General features: G+C 44.2%; 1 protein-coding gene across 7 annotated transcripts in view; it reads right to left on the bottom strand.

Moving 5' to 3' along the window:
* Sox2 (SRY-box transcription factor 2) overlaps positions 1 to 21,285 on the bottom strand; it is a 621,552-nt gene extending 600,267 nt beyond the window's left edge. For 3 of the 7 annotated variants that reach the window (XR_008216414.1, XR_008216412.1, XR_008216413.1), the window contains exon 1: positions 21,134 to 21,253. The gene's annotated coding sequence lies outside the window, so the exon portion shown is untranslated. Of the gene's footprint in view, positions 1 to 21,133 lie in introns of all 7 variants that reach the window. The other 4 variants (XR_008216405.1, XR_008216404.1, XR_008216409.1 and 1 more) reach the window with 2 other exon arrangements.
* Between the last annotated feature and the right edge of the window lie 290 nt (positions 21,286 to 21,575).

Below are 21,575 nucleotides of genomic sequence, written 5' to 3'. Positions count from 1 at the left end.
TGATTCAAGTGATTGACAGATTCAACAAAAATCTTATCAAAATACTCACGTAAATACTAATCCACAGAACTATATAAAACAACTGTAAGGTTTATATGAAACCACAAAAAGCCCCAATAAGCAAAGCCATTTTGATTAACAACAAAGAATAAAGGCATTGTGTGATCTGTGGTGGTTTGAATGAGAATGGTCCCTATTGGCTCATGTATTTGAATGTTAGTTGGTGAATCAATTAGGAGGATTGGGAGGCGTGGCCTTGTTAGAGGAGGGCCATGCAGGAATGCTGCAGACTTTCATAGTGGAGGTTTCCCAGCAGGGGTGGGCTTTGAGGTTTCAAAAGTTTCCCAGAGTGCCTCTCTCTCAGTGTCTCTCTCTCAGTGTCTCTCTCTCTCTCTCTCTCTCTCTCTCTCTCTCTCTCTCTCTCTCTCTCTCCTTCTTGTGGATCAGAAGTGAGCTCTCAGCAACTGCTCCAGTGCCATGCCTCCCTGCCATGGGCTAATCCTCTGAAACTGTAAGCAAGATTCCAATTCAGTACTTGCTTTTATAGATTGTCTTGGTCATGGTATCTGTTCATAGCAACAGAAAAGTAACAAAGGCATGATCTGACTTCAAAGCATGCTATAAAGCTACATTAATAAAACAGCATGGCACTGGCACACACACACAAAAGACACATGAGCCAATGTGATGGAGTAGAACACCTAGACACAAACCTACACACCAATAGCTGAGGTATTCTTTACAAATGTGCTAAGGACACACATTAGAGAAAGGCCAGTAAATGCCACTGGGAAACAGAATGTCCTCAACAGGACATTGTAACTAGACTTCTCTCACCAGGTACAAAGGCCAACTCTAAGCCTGAAACTATGAGAAGAAAACAGGCAAGATACTTCTAAACATTGGACTAGACAAGTATTTATTGAACAAAGCTAGAAAGTGAGATTAAAGACAGGCATGATTTCATGAAACTAAAAACCTTCTGCACAGCAAAAGAAAACACTGAACAGAGTACAGAGAAAGCTATAGGACAGAAACAAATATTTATAGTGCATACATCTCCCAATGTGTGATACCCAGAATATCTAGTAAGAACCCCAAAACTTCCATGGCAAATAAATGATTGAATTTAAAATGAGCAATGAGGTGGAGGGGGGTTAGGGGCTGAGGTGAGTTGAAAGCATTATATACATAAACATATACAAATATAGATTTACATGAAGAAATGAGCAACGTTGCCAATCACCACGGAAACCCATGTCAAAATCACTTAGCCATCATGCTACCCAAGCAAGAATGGTTAATAAGAGAAAGACAGAGTTCCAGGTAGGAGATGGAACATGGGAACCCGGAGACTGTTGGAGGAAACCTCCACTACAGAAGCCAGCATGAAGGTCGTACAAAAACATGACTGGATTAGTCAGGGATCTCTAGAGGAACAGAACTTGAGCAGCGGCGGCTGAGACTCGGTTGTAATAAAGACCAGAAACTAAACTATTACTTGCTGAGGAGTTAGTGAAAACAAGGAGATTGAGAGCTTAGAACAGGGACACCTTTCATCCCAGCACCTGGGGAAGGAGCCATCTCCGTGGGACGGAACCGGAATGGATCCAAACACTGTCTGAGGTCAACCCAGGGCCCAGCTGCCGATCCTATGAAACCTAACAACTTGGAGGTGTTGGTGAGATTACCCTACAAAACAACCTGCTCAGCTGAGATCCATTCGGGAGAGGTTTCAGAACCCTGCAGCCTTCAGTCTGAGGAAACAAGATCAGCTGAGGAGTTGACGAATGAGCAAAACGTGACCTGAGAACACAAAAGAAGGCGCCGCCCAGCCACCAAACCAGATCACCAGAATCATAAGCCTACACTACACTGACTGGGAACAGGTAAGCCCCCATCTCCGGACCCGCAGATCAGGTCTCTAGCCCCTAGGCCCTACCCATCAGAGTCCCAGGGACCAGACAGCTACCTTTCCCTGCTCCCCCACCAAAAAAAAAAAAAAAAAAAAAAAAAAAAAACCCTATGAACCTAACAACCACTGAAACCATAAGCACACCCTGCACCAACTGGGAACAACTGCTCCCTGAGACAGAACCCACTAACACTGATTGGACTAAGCTGCTCCCGAAGAAACAGAGCCCAACAACACCAATTCAACCAAGAGGAACAAAATTTGCAGGACGTAGAGAATGATCACTTCTTTCAAGATGTTCTGGGTCTGCAAACTGGCTCAAGTCTGAAAATGGGTTCACTGGCTGAGATTCCCGTTTGCCATGATCCAGTGCAGCCTTTCTTTCATTTTGTTTGAGAATTTCTCTGCTTATACAGATCAAACAAAAATGCAGTAGGCTTCTTATCTATTTCACGCCTAGAAACTCCATAACTGAGTAGCCAGTACCAAAGGTCCATATGAGTCATGCCACCATAAAATTCACTTTGCCTGTGCGGAGACACTAGGAGTAACCAAACAGCATCATTATTTTCCTTATTTTTCCACAAATGGTCAAAATTTTATATAGAGTCACCAAATCTTACCTCTCAAAATTGGTCAATTAGGACAATTAAATGTATTTGTCTCCTTAAATTTGTAAAGTAGTTCACACCATAGGCTTTCAATACTCTCTGAGTTCCTAGGAGAGGTTTCAATAATTGTAGGTGTTGGAAAATTGAAAAGCCTATTCCAGATACTTCAAAAGTTCATCTTTATACTTCCATTGTTCTAGAACCACTTCTGGTACCAACATCTGTATCAATTGGATTCTCCAGAGAAATAGAACCTTAAAAATGAGTTTATAGAGAAAGGAGATTTATTATAATGGCTTACAGGCTATGGTTCAGCTAGTCCAACAATGACTGCCTATGGATGGAAGGTCTAAGAAACCAATAGATGTTCAGTCCACAGGACTGGATGTCTCAGCTGGTCTTCAGGATATATCCTGAAGAAGTAGGCTCTAATGCCAGTGAAGGGATGGACTTGCCAGAAAGAGGGAGAGCGAGCAGGTGGAGAGAACAAGCTTCCTTCTTCCATGTCCTTTATAAGGCTGCCAATAGAAAGTGTGGCCCACATTAAAGGTGGATCTTCCCACCTCAAAAGATCTAGATTAAAAGTGGGTCTCCCCACTTCAAATGATTTAATTTAAAAAAAAAAAAAAATTCTTCACTGGTGTACCCAGCCACTTGCATTCTAGTTAATTCCAGATGTAGTCAAGTTGACAACCAAGAATAGCCATCACAGTGACCCAGCAAGCCCATTCCTGAGTCCAAATCCAAAGAAAGTGAAATCAGAATGTCAAGGAGACACCTGTACTCATGGTCACTACAGTAAGATCCACAGCAGTCACACTCGAGTGCCACTGGCTGATAAAGAAGAGTGGCCACGCCCACCTGGGCTACTATTCAGTCATAAGCAGAACACAGTCCTGTCATTTCCAACAACATAGAAGAGTCAATCCAGATGCAGAAAGACAAGTACCGAATGATCTCACCACGGAAATTCTGAAGGCTGAGCTCAGGGAAGCTGAGGGTAGAGTAGGGGAAGAAGCAGGGAAAGGCTGAATGATGGGTACCAGTTACAGTCAGAGAGGGGCAAGAAGCTGTGGGTACCACCATGCAAAAGGGCCACTACAGACAGCAGCCACTTACTAGCATCTCAGAGGCAGCAGAGAGGACTTGGGAAGTCTCACCATAGGAAATGATAAATAGTGGAGAAGAAAAGTGTGTTGGACTGATCCAAACAGCACCTGGTATATTAATATAATATAATATAATATAATATAATATAATATAATATAATATAATATAATAAAATAATTAATATAATAATAATAATTAATTAATACAATAATAATACCAGAGTGAGGTAGATTTACCAGAACCTTCCTGCCTGCCTTTTCACTCAGCTTAATTAAGACAAACCTCAAAGAAACACCTGTTGTTTCTAAGCAACCAGGTAAAGTGAAGGAAGACTCTAAAACATATAAGCTTTCATAATAAAAATCAAAACCATTATTGAGAACAAAAGAACTAGAGATAAAGAAAAATCTAGCCATTGAAAGTCATGGATCAGCTTAGTTCACATCAATAAACAGGAATAAAATGAAGTAATTCATGAGAGACGTCAGAAGCACGTGTTCTGGGCCAGTGTGTCCACCATGGCAACACCCACTCCTCTACAACCCGATCATACACACTCACATGGGCAGGAGCATCGGCGACCTAAAGCAACCACACTGGAAGATCTGCACCCAGCAGGGGTGATGGCAACCCCAAGGATATGTAGAAGAAGTCCCTCCCCTCGCCCTTCCCCACCTGTATTCTCTAGCCTCTCCCCCAAGACCACATGCGGTTAGTGCAGAATTGCACACAGCTGGTTGGAAAGGGTGGCTGGATACCCAAGGGAGGGTCCCATGATCCTCTCTGCCCACTCCTTCTATGAGGGAAGGTCAAGGATCAACAGACTCAGCTGTGATGATCATTTGCGAGCAGGCCCAGCAGATCTTGAAGCTGGTGGCAATCGGGCTTGAGGGACAGTCCTGTACAGCCAGGATCAGGCAGAACAGCACAGCCTAACAGCTCTGTGTTAACATTTCTGCCCATGGAGGCTGGCCTCTGGGCTGCTCATGCCCAGTCTGCAGGGGCAGCACATGGAAAGGTGACAAAGCTTTGATAGTTTTATGGCTGTTTGAAGAAGAATAGTCATACAATGTTGGGTTTTTTTAAAATTTGTTTCAAAGTCTGGTTTTTTTTTTTTTTTTTTTTTTTTTTTTTTTTGGTTTTTCAAGACAGGGTTTCTCTGTATAGCTTTGCGCCTTTCCTGGATCTCACTCTGTAGACCAGGCTGGCCTCGAACTCACAAAGATCCGCCTGCCTCTGCCTCCTGAGTGCTAGGATTAAAGGTGTGCGCCACCACCCGACTTTGTTTCAAAGTCTTAAGTATGTTTAAAATAGCCTTTCCATGTCCAGTGTTGCTCTGTAAAGAGGTCAACCCTTCGGGCAGGTGAAATGATTCGGAGGGTACAAACTGGTGCTCAAGCCTGGTAACCCAAATTCAATCCCAGAACCCACTGTTAAAGAGAGAACCAACACCCGAAACACATGCAGAATATTTAAAGATGCAATCCTTTAACTTCACTAAGATCTCTTCAAGCATCATCCCAAGAGTTTTCTTATTATACTCCGTTAAAAGGCGTAACAGCAGCAACAAAACAGAAGTTGGGGTGTGGCTCGGTTTGTAGAGTGTTTGCCGGTCAAGCCCAAGGCCCAGCATGGTTTGATCCCAGCATCTCATAAACTCTTCCCTACAACCCAGCACCTGGGTGATAGAGGCAGAAGGATTAGTAGTCAAGGTCATCCTCAGCTACACAAGTTCAAGGCCAGCTTGGAATGCATGAGTCTTGATTTGTTTTCTTTTCTGATGCTGAATTATTTTTATTAGCATAGATTAGTTGTACAAAATAATTGGGTTTATTATGTGTTATGTGACAAGACTTCCTGAGGTAGATGCAACACATGTTTACTCACCCCAGATAGGGAGCCCAAAGCAAACCAAAGTCCAACTTGGTGAATCTATGAGGTTTTGGTAGGTTTTTTTTGTTTTGTTTTGTTTTTTCGTTTTTCGAGACAGGGTTTCTCTCCTGGAACTCACTCTGTAGCCCAGGCTGGCCTCAAACTCACAGAGGTCCACCTGCCTCTGCCTCCCAAGTGCTGGGATTAAAGGTGTGACTGCCCAGCTGAACCTGTGAGTTTTATTGAGGTTCCTTACAGGAATATGGGTGAGGGGTTACTTACAGGAGCAGAAATGACTCAAGACAGCTGCACCACCAAAGCCCAGCCCAGCACAGGTGACAGCAAAGATAGGACCTGGAGCACACTGCACAGCCTGCAGGCAGCTCAGCAGAGTGGAGACCCTCCTTCCCAATGACTCAGTTGATCTGAGTTCCTTCAAAGTGCTCAGCTGGTTTCTATTTGGCCTCAGCAGCTGGTCTGGTCTCAGTCTTCTTTGCACCTTGACTTGGCTGAGATTCTCAGCAGGCTTTATTGTTTAAGCTTGAGAGAAAAGGATCTAGTGAATCTGGTCAGTTTTAAGGACTTCCTGAATCTCTTCTGAGTCATTTACCTTCTGGCTTTTGGAGCTTCTGTACAATGGAAAGTTTCCATCTTGGAGGAAAGAGCTATGCATGCAACATTATAGTATTTTATCATGTATATAATGTAGTTAGATACATTTTTTAATTTATGTGTCTATGTGAGTGTATTCCACCTGTGTATGGGTACCCATGGAGGCCAGAATAAGGGGCAGATCCCTTGGAGTTGAAGTTAATGCTGGTTGTGAGCTGTCCAACATGGATGCTGGGAACCAAACTTGGGTCCTCTGGAAAAGCAGGAAGCGTCTTAACCACTGGGCCATCTCTCCAGCCCTAGATCATATTTAGAAGCACTTTTCCATCAAGACCTCCTCCCTAAAAGGTGTAGAACACCCCTAGCCTCTGTTGGTTATGCCGCCGAGCTGCCCCTCGTGGCTGGTCACCGCCCGCAGCGGCCATGCCCGCGGAGGAGCGTGCCCGCGGAGGAGCGTGCTGATTGAAAGAATCTTAGCCATGGTTACCTTTTTAGAGCTTTATTGCGGGGGGGGGGAAGAGCGCAAAGGAGAGGGGACAGAGAGAGCCCACAGAGGGCCCAACCACTTTTTAGGCTGGGAAGCCGGCGAAGGCTGATGACGTAATTAAAGGACGTAAATAAGGACCAAAACCTTACAGCCTCTCCACCACAGTAGCTTAGCAACGGGGAATGCTGGTCTCCTCTATCTGCCGCCACCTGGAGCTGTGCCCACTGCCCAGCACAAGGTCCTATTGCAGCACACATTACAAAGCCGGGCAAAGGTCAAAGCTCTAAATTTAGTATTATTTCTGATGAAGGCAAACTGTTTACACACCATCAAAAATTGAACCTCCCCCAGGCAAGACATTGTAACTTGGGATGACTCACACACGTTCACAATGGCTGTTCTTCTCCAGTTAGACTGTTTCTTGTCACAGTGGTCCATCTCAAGTAAGGTGGCATGACAGCTAAAGGGACAATACTCTTCCCCGTGAGAGAAATAAAGGTCAAATGCATCTGGAACAGGACTGGAAGGCACTCTGGAAAGTGGTGCAGCTCTCTTTCTTGCTGTGTAGAGTTCCATGTGTTTTTCCCCTAAAGAAAGTTCTATGCTGACACTGTTTTACCATTTATACACATAGACACTTGACACATGTCATTTTAATTTGTGTAGCTTTTCCAGTGTTAATAACAAGTTTTTAGAACTGAGTTATAACATCTGCTCTTTGATTTTGTCACCAGTAAGATGCTAAAAAATGAAAATAGCATGTCCAAACTGCTCTTCTCCAACATTTACCACTTTCTCATGCTGCAAACCTAAGAGCCACACCAGTCTGCCCAGCTCGGAGGGTCACCCTGCCAGAGGGCCACCGTCTGTTGTACCAGCATTTAAGTGTGTGTGAGTGATAAGTGGGATGGTTATGACTGACGTGCAAATGGGGAAACTCGGGGCACAGAGGGGACGGGAGCAGAGGCTCTCTGCAAGCGAGAAGGAATTCCCAAACTATGGAGTACTCAAGTAATCCGAACTCATTTCAGATTCCTTCACAAGTGTGCTTCATTCTTAATAAATGTATGCTTGCCCTGACAAAAGGGAACACCGAACTATTTGATTCTTCTTAGAGCTGGTCCCTTTTTTCCGTTTATTTAGGTATTTTTAACAATTCTCTACCACTGGCGAACCTATGACAGGAGACTTTCAAAGGCAGTGTTACAGACAGACTCTGATTTCAGGTGCTTGCTTTCTGGGTAAAACAAGGAAATGGAAACGGGAGTACAGTTTTCCATGTCCTCGCCTGTTTTCTCGCTCAGTGGAGTGACGGCCCTTAACTGTCAACTCTGGTGTTGTGACAGGCTGGTGAGCTTTACTGGATGACAAAAAACAAATGACTCCCAGGGATCTATCTAAGCTGGGAGTCTTTGGTATCGGTCTATTGATTCTGTGTTTAAAGCAACGAAACGTCAAAGCAGAGCTGCCCTCTCCCACAGAGCTTGCACACGGGCACTTTAAAACAGCGTGTTTTTAACCAACATGCAGACTACACAAGCTGTCCTTCTCTGTGTGTGAAAGCACTCTGGGAAGACTCACTGAAAATACCCAGGTCATCCCAGCTCTTAAAAATCAGAAATTGATAGGTTTTTTGGCTGTTGCCTAAATCCCAAGTAGTTACAGACAGGGTATAAGGGACATTTTAGTCTCTTTTACATTAAGTTGGCAGTTTCACACTCCTGAAAAGACAAAGGCAAACAAAATTTACTTTATATACTCCACACCCCCCTGTTTTTCCTTAAATACCTAAATACTGAAAAAAAACACAGCTCCTGAGAGCCCTGGGGGCACCAGCGACCTTCAACCGGCTTCAGGTTCAAGCCTACACAGCGTCTATGCTCTTGATCAACCCCCCACACACACCCTGATAGTAACCCTGCTGTTTTTCTAGGATACAGCCTTACTCTTTGACCTAAAAAGCAGGCATTTTTTCCAGCCTGTCTCCAGGCTTTTGTTGGCCCACACAAGTTTTCAATATCAAGACATAGATCAAAATAAGTTAAAATTCACAGAAAAATCCAGTTCCACTAGAAAAGTCAGATAGTTTTGTAATTCTGGGCCTATATGCATGCAGGAATAAGCCAACTGAGGCAGGGGAATGGCTGGGCCTTTCACAGGTTGATGTGATGATAACCTTGTTGGTAGTGACTGCCATTTGCCCATCAGATGATCCTGACGTGAACTCCAGGCTCTGTCTGTCGGATTAACAAAGTTGTCAGGAGAGCCTGCCAGGTATTCTGTGCCTGAACTGTTGCACAACTGACATTTGACAATTTAATAGTTTTTAAGACAGCCCAGACATCTTCCCGGCTACCTTTGTCTGCTTAGCATAGCTAAGCACTTCCTCATGCCTCACAAGCCAAGAACTCTCTGTCCTATGGCTGCCCATGTGTGCTGCTATAACTCCTTATGCGTGGTCCTGGCTTTCTCCTCCACTGTCCAACTTTGATGGACATTTCTTTTACACTAGATTTTCCTAAAGTAGCAGCAATGGGCCTTCAATCAGCCATCACTCCTGCCGACTGGCTACCAATCTCTAGCTTGTCCTCAGCATTTCAGTGTCTATTAAACCCAGTTAACTTCCTACATTGCCTGTCTCATTTCTTCAAACACTTGGGATTTCTGATAAAGCTCTTTCTCTTTTATTTCATTAACATGTATGTTGGCTAGGTTTACATCAACTTGATTTCATCTAAGAGTCATTTTGGAAGAGGGAACCTCAACTGAGAAAATTGGCCCACCAGACTGGCCTGTGGGCAAGCCTGTGGTACATTTTCTTGATTGATAACTGATGTGGGAGTGCCAAGCACATTGTGAATGGTGTCACCTCTGGGCAGGTGGTCCTGGGTGCTCTGAGAAAGCAGGGTGAGCAAGCTGTGGAAATTAAGTCAGTAAGCAGCACTTCTCCATGGCCTCTGCATCAGTTCCCGTCTCCAGGTTCCTGCCTTGAGTTCTTGTCCTGACTTCCCCACAAGTGTAAGATGAAAATAAACCCTTTCCTCTTCAAGCTGCTTTGTGGTGGTGGTATTTTATCACAGCAATAGAAACACCAAGGGAACATGTACATTCACTGAATTTGTGTGAGGGAGAGAGCGAGCAAGATAGGGTCTCACTGTGTAGCCCTGTCTGGCATGGAACATACTATGTATGCCAGAATAGTCTGGAATTCAAAGAAATCTGCTTGCTTCTGCCTTCTGAGATCAGCAATTAAAGGCACAGACTCAGACACACTAAATTATGGAGGAATGCATATAGAAAGGTGAGTGCCTGACCCCAGAGCACTTCAGTGGGAGCAACAGGAACTGAAATACAAATGGTGATGATTCAAAGTGCTTAGAGCTGAGCCCCCTGTCCTGGGTTAAAGTAGGGCTGTCCAACAACATTCCAATAGTGTGACACCACATGTGATTTTAAATTCTATGATAGTCTTGTTGAATATAAAATGAATCCCACAATATGAATTAGTTACAGCAATATAACAAAATTAGTCCCTTCACCACAGAATCAATATTAAAAACCACTAGTGAGCTATTTGTAATCTGTACTAAGTCTTTAAACCAGTTTTTAACTCACACTGACAGAACACTTCAACTCCAGGGCCTGTAGTTCAAGAGCTCAAGGGCCACGTGACTGGAGGCTACGGGGGAAGTAGAGATCTAGAAGATCCTCAAAGTCCCCGAGGCAATAGAAGTTAAATAAAGCTTGAAGGCTAAAGAACCACTGGGAATAAATAAATCATTTGTGGACCCCTGGAGCTAGGCTGGTTAGAAAGCCACAGACATACCTTGACGGTGCTTGGCCTTCTCTGATTTGGGAAGCTAAGCAGGACTAGGCTTGGTTAGTATCTGGATCGGCAAAAACAAAAAACAAGAAGACACAGTAGGAGAAGCAAAACAAAGTGCCATACACATTTACAGGCTGGAGCGGGAGACAGGTGGAGGTGAGCGGAGGCTGAAAACAGTGTCCGAACAAACCTCTCTAGGATGCTGGAAGGTCTTATCCTCTGGGTAGTGGGGAGCCACTGAACATTTCAATCAAGAAAGTGGTTTATCAGATCTTTGCGTAAGATGGATAGTTTACAAGGCTGTAACTACAATGAAATTAGCCAGGTCTGAATTCATGCAAATAGAGTTAGAATACAAAGACAGAGTCTCTAGAAAGTGGGTGTCAGCTCCACACAAAGATTTACTTTTGTGAATTGTCAGTATTGCCCAAGGCACTGTGTGCTTGCTGGGAGGCTGAAAATCCAACTATGGGGGGACGTAGACACAGATGCCAGATAAGGACTGTCAGGAGTCAGGCAGAGGAGCGGAGCTCTTTTGTCCCCGAAATGCACTGATAGCACCCCGTCCTCAGTTCCCTTTGAGCACGCTGTAACGACGGCTTCCACTCCTATTCAGCAGCATATTGGAATGCAAGGGAGAGAGACAGGGCTATTATTACCAAGATAACCTTGAGCCTGTTCTAATTTATTTTTTAAAAGAAAATAAATCACTCTCAACCTCTGTTGCTTCATTACGGGGGGTGGGGGTTAGAAGAACACTTTTATTCCCCTAGCAGCTAGTATAAGAATTCTTTCTAATAAGAGAATTGCCTTTGCTGTGAAAATGCTGTAGTGCTCCAGCTTGGGGGTAGGTGAACGCTTTGGGGCAGGAGTGTCACAGAAGACCAAGGATTCAAAAGACAGGATGAAGCTGCAAGGCAGGCAGGAGGGAGAGGACTTGAGCAAGTCCTGAAATTCTGGTTCCACACAAGGGAAGGCTCTGGATTCTGCAGCCATGCTGACAGCAGAGAAAAGTCCTGCATAACAATGCAACAGGGGAACACCAAAGAAACCAAGCATGCAGAGAAGCCACAGGGAGCCCTGCAGAGGACAGCAGCAAGTCAGACTCACAGTCCCCTCAGCAGCAGCACGGGTACTCTGTTATTCACAACAGAGTTCCCAGATACTGGGGCACACAGGGCCATGGCCATGGCTAAAAGCAGTCACAAAGGACAGCCACGCTGGACTTCTTACCAGTAACTTTTCTCATCGCTGTAACAAAATATTTGACCAATACAGCCTAAGGAAGGCCATGGCTTAAGAACATGGTAACAGGAAGACACAGCAGCCGGATGAGAGGTACCTGGTTACACTGCGTCTCACGTCAGGAAACAGAGAGACAGATGAATCCTGTTGCTGCCCTCTGCGAAAGCTCTGCAGGACCTTCCCCATACACAGACCCAGAGATGTGTCTCCTGCATGGTTCTATATCCAGTTGAGTTGACTGAAGAAGAGCCATTACAAGGTTGAGCTGGCAGACGCTGCCACCGTGGCAGGACCTCCTATCCCAACTTGTCGGTATAACTGTTTCAAGTGATCGTCGTTCAAGTGTTCTGAACCTTGTCAGTGTGTTTAACCAGAAGCTCTCTAAATGCAAGCTGATGAGGTGCTGAATCAACAAGTCCTTGGGGGCAGAAGGAAATAATGCCACACTCCTGTGAGGGCTTTTCACTGGAAAGAACATAATTGATACATTGCTATATTTAAGTAGCTATAGGTTATTAGATGATTATCGTTGTTGTTCACATGCATATGTGGGTGAGTGTGGAGGTCAGAGGACATCCTTGGCTGCCATTTTCTCAATGGCCTGGAGCTTGTGGATTTGTTTAGACTGACTGACTTTAGGTCAGGCAACTTGGACTTGCTCATGGGAAGATCCTCTATGTCTGACAGTAGACACACGAGCCTGCAGTCTGGTGGCACAGCGCAGAATGGCCAGAGCTTACCATTCCTCCAAGTCTCCAGGTTTTAAAATGAACATTTACTTTAATAATCTAACAAAAAATCTGATAACCTGAGTTGGAGAGAGCTCAATTGGTGAAGGGTTGGTGAGCCTTGCAAGTACAAGGAGCAGAGCTTTCTAAAGCTGACCTTGAAGGTCAGCTACCACATCACCCCGTCCGCAAGCCATCTTGCATTCTGTGCCAGTTTCCAAACAGCCTTGGGGACTCATCTGGTGAACAGCACAGATCACCTTCATTATCATTGCAACATGCCCTTTAAAGCCTCTCACAAATGCGGGCGTCCAGAGCTTTCTGGGATGCTAGATAAACACAAACATTACTGTGGTGTGCAACCTCCGGCTGGTGCTATGCCATGGCTATGGAATCAGTTCAGGAAAGCACCCATAAGTCGCTTTCCATGCTCTGGACAGTTTTGAGAAAAGTTCGCAGATGCTAGCTGTAACACCCTTACCCAAGGAACGTGTTCCATAAATAATGCCGGCTTCTCCTTCTCCCACCTTCTCTCTCCTCTCTTTTCTCTTTCCTCTCTAGTAGCTTAGCAATACACATTTCCCTGCTCACTGCAAATGCCTCTGGGCTCACACATGAGCAAACCTCACATGGGCGGTAGCACCAGTTAGCCTGTGGTAACCCTGAGGCAACCCCATCACGCCGGAACAGTATGACATAACACTTAGAAAACACTGATCTGATCATGGACTGCTCTCGCTCACCCTCTTAGGTTCAGCGTATTTTATCAAATACCCAGCACAAAATCACCGCACTACAACTGACCACAGGAGAGGGCTGATACACAAGGAGGTGGAGGGAGGCAACAGGAAAGACACCTGAGAAAGGCAGAGTGCAGAGGGCATTTCGGGAGGGTTTGAAGAAGGAATGGGGGGGGGGGGATCAGAGAAAAGAGAAAAAGAAAGGAAATGGGATGTGTATTTGTTACACACTCCAGCCCGGTGTTAAAGGAACTTCCAAATACAAAAACTATTTTTGACCTTGATCATGTTTCCCAAGCTCCAGGTTCAAGAGAAACTCCACAGGCAAACCAACTCCAGGGACAGTTGTATGGCATGGGCCCCACCCCACCTGCAGACTCAGCATCCTTCAGAACCTGCAGCTTTCCTCTTCAGGATTCCCAAGGCCTCACCCTGTTTGTTGGGAAAACCTCAGCTCAGAGACACCCTCTCTGGAAAGCCTGTCTTGCCCTTGTCACTGACTGTGAAGGGACACCCTACTCTGAGCTCCACTTGTCACACATTATCCTGTACTGCAATCAGCACTTACTGGGGTAAGTTCCCCATCACATTTTGAACTTTTTGGTAAATTAATAACCAGGAATTAAGTTGAAAGTCCATCAAATTGCAAACCACAGAGTTTGAAGTAATGCCACATCCGCCTTCTGAGCAGACTCTGTAACCCATCCCTAGCTGAGGCTGTTTACAAATGAACAGTCAATTTTTGACAATACAGGTACCACTTGGCACATGTCTGCTGTCTCAACACTCAGGAGGCAGAGGCCAGAAGATGGCAAGCTCAAGGTCAACCCAGCCTACACAGTAAGTTCGAGACCAGCCTAGACTATACAGTGAGACCCTGTCTCAATAAAACCAAAAAAGAGATGGGAAGGAAAAGAAAATGGTAGGGGGAAGAGTGGAGGGGGGAGGGAGGGAGGGAAAGATGGACAGAGGGAGGGATGGATGGACAGATGGAAAGAGACTGGAAGGGAGGAGAGGGAGGGGGAAGAGGAAGAATAAGAGGAAAGATAAGGCAGGCAGAGAGGATGGGAGTGGAGGAAGGGGAAGGGCAGCTTCTGTTGGTACACAGCTTAAAGCTCAGATGTGCTTCACCTCTGTTCACAAACGTTGAGCCACTGGATCCCAACTCCACCCCCCAGGAAATCTTCACAGGCGCAGAGTCCTTTTGTTAGTATGAGGGCACCTGAAAGCTTGCTCAGCACAGCATGAGGCTGTGAGGAGGTGGATAAGTGCAGATGCGCACATCTGCACACATCAAGACAGATGCTGGGCATGTGTTGCACACCTTTAATCCCAAACTTCCAGAGACAGAAGCAGGCAGAGCTCTGTGAGTTTGAACCATCCTTGTCTGCATAGCCAGTTCCAGGCCAGCAAGGGATACAAAGTTCCAGGCCAGCCAGGGATACAACACACACACACCACACCACAACACACACACACACACACACACACACACACACACACACACACACACACATGAAAATGGGTGCCTATGTGCACAAAGTCACAGGTGTTGAGCTAGAAAATGGCTCAGGGTGAAGGTGCTGACCACCAAGCCTGAGGCCCTGAGTCGAATTTCCCAGACCCCCTGTGGTAAGAGGACTGCTTCTTCCAGGCTGTCCTCTGACCCCATACATGCCATGATGTAGCATATGTGCACATATACAAATACATAAATGTAATTATTTTTAAAGTCATGGATTTTTTACGTCCTCTCTGTCCTGCTTTGGGGCAATTTTTAATTCTTAAAAAATAAATAACAAGGGAACTGGAGAAATGACTCAGTGGTTAAGAGCACTGGCTGCTCTACCAGAAGTCCTGGGTTCGATTCACAGCATCCACATGGTGGCTCACAACCATCTGTAATAAGATCTGATTCCCTCTGGTGTGCATGAAGACAGGTCACTCATATACATAAAATAAGTATTTAAAAAATAATAAAATAAAATAAATAACAAGCTGGGTGGTAGTGGTGCACTCCTTTAATCCTAGCACTTGGGAGGCAGAGGCAGGCAGAACTTTGAGGTCAAGGCCAGCCTCATCTACAGAGCAAGTTCCAGGACAGCCAGAGGTACACAGAAAAACCCTGTCTCAAAAAACCAAAAGTAATGAATAAATAAACAAGGTAAAACTTGCAGTGCTGACTTTTTTTTTTTAAGACTTATTTTGCTGTATGTGTGATCTGTGCACATGGATGCAGGTGCCCATGGGGTCCAAAAGAGGGTGCTCAGTCACCCAGATCCAGAGTTCCTGATGGTTGTGAGCTGCCCGGTGTGGGACCTCTGCTGGAGCAGAACGCATTTGTAGCTGTTGAACCATCTCCCCGGCCCCAGTGTTGACATTTTTAAGTGTTTGACTAGCATTGTTGATTACAGTCCTATTATTACACGACCTTCCACACTATCTATTTTCTTCACCTTTTCATCTTCTTAGAGAAGAATTGTGTCCTTTGAACAGGGGGCCTCAGGCCCCCTGTGCAGCCGCTGGCAGCCATTACTCCCCTCCTTTCCCTGTGAATAGCATACATGTTTTCCTTAACACTTGATAAAATTTTGTTGTTGTTTTGAGACGGGGGCTCACTGTGTAGCCTGAGCTGGAACTTGCAGATCAGGCTGGTTTTGAACTTGAGGCGATCTTCCTGCCTCTGACTTCCAAGTGCTGGAATTACAGGCACGTGCCACCACACCCAGCTTGTACGTCATGTAATTATTCTCATAAGCATTTGTTCTTTTGTCCCGCTTACTACACTCAGTATGTTTTCACGGGTCACTCATGTTGGAATATGTTCACATCTGCTTCCTGTTTAGGGCTGAGTAATATACTAATGTATTTGCAGATCAACTGTTGTCAACCCATTCTTCTGTCGATAATCATGCTGTTCATAATGCTACTGTGAGCGCCAGCAAACATGTCATAAGGCCCCAGAATCCTCGATTACACACTTTCAGTTAGTTATTTACCAACAAATGGACTTGCTGGGTAGCACAGTAACTGTGTATGAGGCTCAAGGAATCACCAGTTTTCCACAGTGGCTGCAACATTCTGACTAGCCCTGCATGAGTGTGCTGACATTTTTAAATAAGAGCTAAGATTGGAAGCAACCTAAGCATCTAGGAGCAACTGTTTCCATGGTTTGTAGAGCATCCCCAGTGAAATACACAAAGCAAACATAAAAATACATAAACACAGAACAGTGGATCCTCTTATTATTTACCAATTCCTATGATTAAGAAGAGTTGAATGTGTTACTTGAGGAAGAGTAGATATGTGAGGCTGTCATTTATACAAAGGAGAAGAAAAAGGTTTTTATATAGGGCTTGGGGAAACGGTCCGGTCAGCAAAGTGCCTGCCCCGCAAACATGAGGACCTGGGTTCAGATCGCAGCACCCGCAAAAGAGCCAAATGTGGTGGTGTGCACCTGTAACTCCAGCTTACGGGGGAGGGGCAGGAGACAGGTGGGTCCTTGAAGCTCATTGACCAGCTGGCCTAGCAGAATCTGAGCGCCAGGTTCAATGAGAGACTGTCTCAACAACAGGATGGAGACTGATTGAGGAGGACACGTGATGTTGACCTCCAGCCTCGAGGCACACCTGTGTGCATGCACACTTAAAAGTACATACCCTACATACAACACACACTTACCACACAAGGTTAAAAGTATATTAATACATATAAATGTACTTGGAAACATATAGCCCATCACAAGAGTTCAGTTACTACTTCTCTAATGGCCCCAGCACTTCGAGGGAAAGACAAAAAGTGTTTCATAATTTGAAGAATATAACCTACTTGATGGTTAAACTTAAAATGAAATAAAATGCACCGGATTTCTGAGCATCATACATCCGAGCCTTCTTCAGCATGGGGTGTGACTACAGGGTGGTCACACCCCACCTTCAGAGATGTACAGAATTTTGCCTCTGTACCTCAGGTACCTCCTGAAAAGCCATCTCCTCTTTTACTTATCCACACATATTCCCTTTCTTCCTGTTTTCCAAAACAAATACCAGAGACCTCTCTTTCCCTCCCCAAAGTAAGGCATGACCTCAAAAAGTCCAAACTCCCCTCCAAGCCTCCAGGCATAACACCCCCAAAAGTGATGATAGGCGCTAAAAGCATCAATGAAGCACATTGAAAATAAACACCCCTCCTAAGACTGTAAAATCCCATGGAAATGGAAGCCCAGGAAACATAAAACCAACCCTCGGCGCTTCCCTAACACATCTTGCCGGCTGTGTGTATTTGTAGCCCTGGCCCTACGGCACTCAGATTGGGAACTGAGAATAATACTTTGTTCATTAGCTTTGGATAAACACAGAAAAGCACAGCAGATCATCTGTGTAGAAAAGGCCACAATGATGTCGAGCAACAAATGCCAAATGCTTGCCTTCTTATTATCTGCCTAGACCAATGGGTTCCTCAGACACAAACTTTAAATGATTGTTTCCCTCAGTTCTATGGAGTCCTGAGTGAACCCTGACCGGTGCTTCTTGTCGCTGCGGGTCCTAAGTGATGTGCACTTCTGGCCAGTCTCTGTGCTACTTTTCCTGAGAATCCACAGTTGATCATCACAAGATTCAAGAGGAGGCAAAATATTATCAGTATTTTAAAGCACCATTTGAATAAAAACATTGTTTAGGGACACACACACTGGTGAGTCACAGACCTCTGAGGTTATTCTGAGCTTCTCTGCCCACTGCAACCCAGCCACATCTGGTCCCTTGTCAAGATAGTAACTCATTAGAGGGACACTCAGGACTAGCTTTCGAAGCCATCACATAAATGTGGGAGTAGTCCAAGCCTCCAGCTCCTCTGCCGGAGCTCTCAGAAGCAGAGGAGAAAGAAAGCAGCCAGGCACTGTGGAGAACGTGTGTTCTCAGCACCCAAAGCAAGGTCCTGGATATTTACTTCTTTAATGAATTAAATCCGTAGGAAATGTTACGCAGCTTTTTTAAATCTATGGATTTCAATTCTGTTTTGATGTGACGGCTCCAAGTCTTCAAGGTGAGGGAAGGTGGCGATGGCGGAGGAAGAGGAGGGAATGGAACGGTTTCTAAATCAAGAAATGTACAGTAAGGGTTTGCAGTGGGTGCCCGCGTATTGCCTTCTCTGCAGATATGCTCAGCTGGTGTTCAGCAGAAACTCGCCCTGCACAGCCGGAGGAGTGCTTGGCAACAGAAAATACTCCCATTTCTCCCCAGCATCTCTCTAGTACTCACACCCTGGTGTTCCTGCATTGTGAAGAGTCTATCCCTAATAAAAATCACTTTAGCCATACCACACCAAAGAGTAAATGGCAACATGCTCTGTGTTGTGATTCAGCCCAGCTTTCCTGTCCTCAGTCCCATTTTAATCCTGAATTGTTCCTCATGTAATCAAACCTTGTTTTTAAATACAATTTAAATCATGATTTTAAATTAGTCATAAGAATAAATGTAAATGAACATGAACTGTCATTTATAATTAATTTGACTCCCGTACTGCAAATGTTCAAAATTAAATCCCATGAATTACAATATTTTTTAAAATTAAGCCAAATATTATAATATGTTTTTCTTTTTCTTTTCTTTCTTTCTTTTTTTTTTTTTAAATAATGATAGAATCAGAGGCACTGGCAGCAGGAAGCCCCGGTGAGGAGGTGGGAGGAAGCGTGTGCTCTCTGTGGCTTTGCTCTGTTATTAGAGGACCCTCTCAGCCCATCACGCTGAGTCGGTGGCTGGAACTCACTGACGCAACCCTGATGTCTGATGAGAAAAGTCTCTAGGCAATTTGAAATAATCAATATTTAACTTGGGTTTTAAGCATAAATATTGTAGATCACTGGCTTGCTTTAAAGGAAATGATAAATAAAGCCAAAGTCACTGGAGCTTCGTTTTGCTTTCAAATCTGCTAGAAATGACATATTCACAGATAAGGTGACAGGTCATCTTTTGTTTTGGGTGAACTAAATGTAAAATCGTGAAAGGGGAGCATGACAAACATGTGCCTGCAAAGCAGAGTCATTTTCAATTTGCATACCCGAGTCCCCTTGCCTCACCGGAGGCAAACAACTTCAGAAATAACTCAACAGTTTACTCGTCCCCTCGCCAGAGCATAAATACATGCTCTTCAAAAGAACAGAGACATGGCCAATTGCATGCTAAATTACTTACAATATACATATATAGCAAAGACAACAGCACATTTGAGATGCAGGAAAAAAAAGAGAAAGTCAAGGATGAAATCCTAGCAATTGTCAGTGGGGTTGGAAGATTCGTATCTTATTATTTTAAAGGTAGCTGTTGGTACTTTATACTTTTTGTTTGCTTGCTATTATTATTTATTTCTGGCCAGAGAAATGGTACTTGATCACTACAGTACCCCTCACCTGGGGTGGGGGGCCTTTTAGTAAAATGACCTTTCCCCAGAGAATACCAGCTTGTTGAATTCCTACCGTAAAACAGCCGACGCGCTTATATCAGAAGGGTAGCAGGTAATATGAGACATGCATCCCATTCTACATAGACATACAAGACAGATGCGTGTTATACATTTACATCTAGACTATATGCTTGATCCCAGGTGTAAAAATCCACCTTAAACACACAAAGCCTCAGTGACGATCTTAGCCCACTTAGGAAAGACAAATTGGTATGAAGATTGCTACCTTTGATGGAATATGTCTTTATAAACCAGCCTGTCACATTTTAATTTTTTAAATCATCAAATATATTCCTGTCATTTAAAAATTCCTAATTTCTAATGTGACTTGATGTTTTATGTATGAAGTTTAACAATTTAGTTTTGGCAACCAAAGACATTTCCCTGTTTCCTGTCAGAAGGCTAAGTTTGAACCCTGGCTTAAACAGTCCTCGTTAAACACTGCATTGAGCACACTCTTTCTACTAATAAGAGGAAAGGTAAATAGCACATTAAGACTTACTGAGACTGTGCCTCCCTTCAGTGGAGCCTGTTACTTGAAAAATTTGCTTATTAAAAGAGGGGAAACCTTACAAGGTGGAAATTTTTTAAGCTTTATTCCTAACATTCAATTATTGCCCCCACCGGTTTTTTTGAGTAGTACAAACTATTAATTTACAAATATGGAACCTTTCTCAGTGGCACGCTTCCCAAAGCCACCAGGTGTCTGATTGTATTCAAAACCCAACCCGGGGAACACTTACAGCACATACACAAAGGAAAAGCCAACTGAGTTCCGATGTTGTTTCAAGCCTATCTGCCATCAATTATTTTCACAACCGAGCATAAATTTCACCTACAAACGGGAAAGGCTCTATGTGCCTATAAGACGCGCAACAGGCAGCGAGCGTTCCTCAGAGTAATCCCAGTCCTCCCCGTAATGTCAGGACCTGGAATGGAAAGGCAAAGTTACGGGGTAGAGATTTCAGTTCTTATTATTTTCCAGTTTTTCTGTGTAAGCAGCAGACCCTAAGAGGATCAGCCGTATTCCATGTCATCAGCATTTTCTGAGTGCCATGTTTAAGTAGTTCTCTGAAGATGCCGTGAGTGTGTATGAAGATGAAAGGCTTATGAATATCAATAAACCCGAGTCCAACTGCAAACCTTATCATTTTCTAAAATGCATTTTGTTAGAAACAGCTAAAGGATACTGGAATTTTGCTTTCTGGGTTCATACTCTTATGGTACAAATACCAAAATATGCATTAAAGACTTTATCATGCGATAGGCTAAAGAAGAGGAAAATCAATAACTAGCCCCAATTCAAAATAACAAAAGGTCACTTCGTGCTGCAGCCTAACTGGATGGCTTCAACCTTCCAAACAAAAGTCGTCGCTATTAACCTTGGTCTCTGACTAATAAGAGAGCTATGAAAGTCAGGTTGGCGGACCAACAAGCAAGCCTAAACTTTCAAGACTGAGGTCTGACTGCCCTTGAGGGTTCACCTTTATCTCCCCTGAAAAATGCCAATATAAAAATTCTAAAATACCTTCATAAGCCCCAAGGAAAGCCTGTGGACAGAGAGATGGTGTGATAGACTCCTTCCTTCCACTGCTCAGCCGCTTCTCCTCTGTGCGGCTGAAAGCAAATGCGTGGAGAGTCAGCCGCATATTTAATTAGAAGCGAGCTGCTGCACTATCAGTGTGGGGATCTACCTCTCCAATCTCTTGTGAGTCAATCTTTCCCATCTCTGATTTTCTTTTATATTTATGCTAGAATATTTAATTGTAGACAAAAGGTTACTCTGGCTGTATTCACTGCACAGAGGCACAATAATCTGCTTTAAAAGGCTTGACATTTCAGGCTTTTCAAAAAGGCTGAAAAAATTATATCCCTGCTTTTGTTAATCAATGAAGTAGAACTCTCCTGAACAAAAGAATTAAATTGCTTGGTTGGTTTAATAAAACCAACAGAAATAGCTGCTTCCTCTG

The sequence above is a fragment of the Peromyscus californicus genome, unplaced genomic scaffold (genome assembly GCF_007827085.1).
Source record: "Peromyscus californicus insignis strain IS unplaced genomic scaffold, ASM782708v3 Scaffold_9__1_contigs__length_137607984, whole genome shotgun sequence".
Lineage (NCBI taxonomy): Eukaryota > Metazoa > Chordata > Mammalia > Rodentia > Cricetidae > Peromyscus > Peromyscus californicus.
This window is presented reverse-complemented; position numbering and strand designations above follow the sequence as displayed.